General features: G+C 39.8%; 1 pseudogene; it reads right to left on the bottom strand.

The window, feature by feature from the left end:
* LOC102849450 overlaps positions 1-742 on the bottom strand; it is a 7,522-nt pseudogene extending 6,780 nt beyond the window's left edge.
* Positions 743-2,554: the final 1,812 nt, after the last annotated feature.

Raw genomic sequence — 2,554 nt, 5'->3', positions numbered from 1 at the left:
ACACTCAGTTGGGTCGCCCTTCTTTGTGATGGGAACAAATATAGACCTCTTCCAGTCAGTTGGCCAAGTGGTTGTTCTCCAGGTTTCTTGGCACAACTTGGTGAGCACATCCACGGCAGCATCTGTTAGCTGAAATATGTCAATTGGTATATCATCTATTCCGGGGGCCTTATTTTTTCCCCTTAATTTTTTTATTAATTTCTATTAAGCAATTTAAAAGGACTATTTTAGCCAGCAGTGCAGTAAACTTTTTTCATCAAAAACTTTTCCTTCTTCCCTCAGAATGTTTGCTAATGTCAAAAGCTGTTCTTGATTCTTTTGGGCACTAGAGAATCCATCGAAAGACCATACAAACACAGTCATCTCAGCTCTGTCTTCAATAAAGACATCTGACTCGGTAGGCTTGAGTGTAGCACATTGCTGTTTGGAGGGGATGTACAGCGAGATAGTAGACTCACTAAATAGGCCTGGGCCTGGCTGCATGTAGCTAATCACAGGAGCCGTCATCTTTATTTTTATCTCTTTCTTGTTTTTTGTCTTTATGTAGCTATGGAGCTTTGTAAAGCCAGTTTGAACAGAGAGTCCAAATCTATAGATTCCACAGCCATGCTGACCCACTTGGGATCTCATAACTTCTAGGCTGGGGATGGGAATCATTCGGAACCCTCCAGCCCAGTGTCTTTAGGGTCTCAGCAGGGATGCCCTTCGCTGCCCCCGCATTGGTTTCAGACACCTAGGCCATGGGCTGCCGACACTCAGAGTAAAGAGTAGGTGAGCTGCATGGTGGAGAGAGCGCACTCCTGGCGCTGATTGCAGGTTGGCCCTCCTCAAGTGCATTTTTATAGTTAATAAAACACAAGTACCCATCTTTCTGGTGTTCTATACTTTCAGCCAAGATCCATCAGACATTATCAGTGATTTCTCACATGCTATAGTCTCTTCTGAAATCAGCTTGATTTTCTGGAAGTTCCTTTTAAATTTTCCAGATGTTTTAAAATATTCTTCAGCAGATTTTTCTTGCATGTGATATTAATGATATTTTTAGATAATTTTCATATTTTATTGGATCAAGCTATTTTTTCAAATGAGAACAAATATGGATCTTTCCCACTTAGGGTTAGCTGTTTTACAAATTTTTTAACAGTGAGCATGCTCAGGGCTGCATCTCCTTGTTGAAACAGGTAAGTTAGTATTCCATCAATTCCCGAGGCGTTCTTTTTTGCCAACAGAAATATTGTAAGTGCGTGTCTTTTAACGTTCTGGAGGCCAGAAGTCCAAATTCAGGCTCTAGTGAAAGGCTTCTTCTGTCTCTGGAGGAAAGTTGGTATCCTTAAAAGAGCTGTGAGCCCACATTCACTGGCTTTCTCCATTCTTTGTGGACTTCACCTGTGTCCAGAATGTGCATTCCCAGTACAGCGATGTGGGCCCAAAGGATACAATTTGGTCCTGTCTCTTCTTTTTTCATGGTACAATGACCACTATTTCTGCTTACTTCTCTTTCTTGATATTAATTGTGAGATAAAATGTTACTGACCACAGCTCCAGGATTACTCAGTTTATGTAGGACGAGAACTGTGATGGGATTAAGAATACTGCATTCTATTGTTGTTGTGCACCTTTAAATGTAGCTGACCCTCCATGAGTTTTCAGAGGCAGTTAATCAATCAGGAGGAGATTGTGCATCCTTCTCCTGTGGAGCAGCTATGTGACTTCGCTATTACAGAATAGGGGTTTTTTTACCACTAGACCACCAGAACTTTCTTACTAATCCTCTTTAAAGTAACTAGTTTATCAGATCATAGGAGAAAATGACATAGCTGTCAAATATGCCATGATGTCCAAAAATTAAGAATTATGATTTAGCCAAGTAAACATGTATTTTTTTAATTTGTATTAAATTTTATTCATTTTAATGAACATTTACAGAGATTTTGGATTTCCATTCATTCATGGTTGCACTATTTTCTCTACACCCCCAGTTTGTTTCTCTTTTTTTCCCCCTTGAAAGTCTAACTGTCCCATTGCCACAGTGCTTGTTAAAGCCAATTCTGATTAATCTCCTTTGTCAGTGTATCCTTTGCCATTCCCTATCACTCCTCCCTGAGAGAGACTTCACCCTGATTCATAAGGAAAAAGGGACGGCGTATTCTCTTAGCTACTTCCTGCTGAAAAGGGACGCTGTAGGTTTCAGGGTGAAGATCTTCTCCAAACATGCATTTTTTAGGAACATAATTCAATCCATGACACACCTAATTATGGCCTCTTATTGCAAAAACTGCTTTAAAGTACCTTTAAAGGACTCAAGTCTTTATGGATCACAACAAATTGTGGCTAACCTTGAGGAAAATGGGAATACCAGAACACTTGATTGTGCTTATTATGCAAAACCCATACTTGGACCAGGAAACATTCCTCAGAACAGAGCAGAGAAACAATGCGTTGTTCAAAATCAGGAAAGGAGTGTGTCAGGGATGCATCCTGTCTCTTCTTTCTTTCTTTCTTTCTTTCTTTCTTTCTTTCTTTCTTTCTTTCTTTCTTTCTTTCTTTCTTTCTT

Source organism: Elephantulus edwardii, unplaced genomic scaffold, assembly GCF_000299155.1.
Source record: "Elephantulus edwardii isolate Elephantulus edwardi_28Jun2011 unplaced genomic scaffold, EleEdw1.0 scaffold00276, whole genome shotgun sequence".
In the NCBI taxonomy this organism is placed as follows: domain Eukaryota; kingdom Metazoa; phylum Chordata; class Mammalia; order Macroscelidea; family Macroscelididae; genus Elephantulus; species Elephantulus edwardii.
Note: the sequence above shows the minus strand (reverse complement) of the source record. Positions and strands in the feature narration are given on the sequence as shown.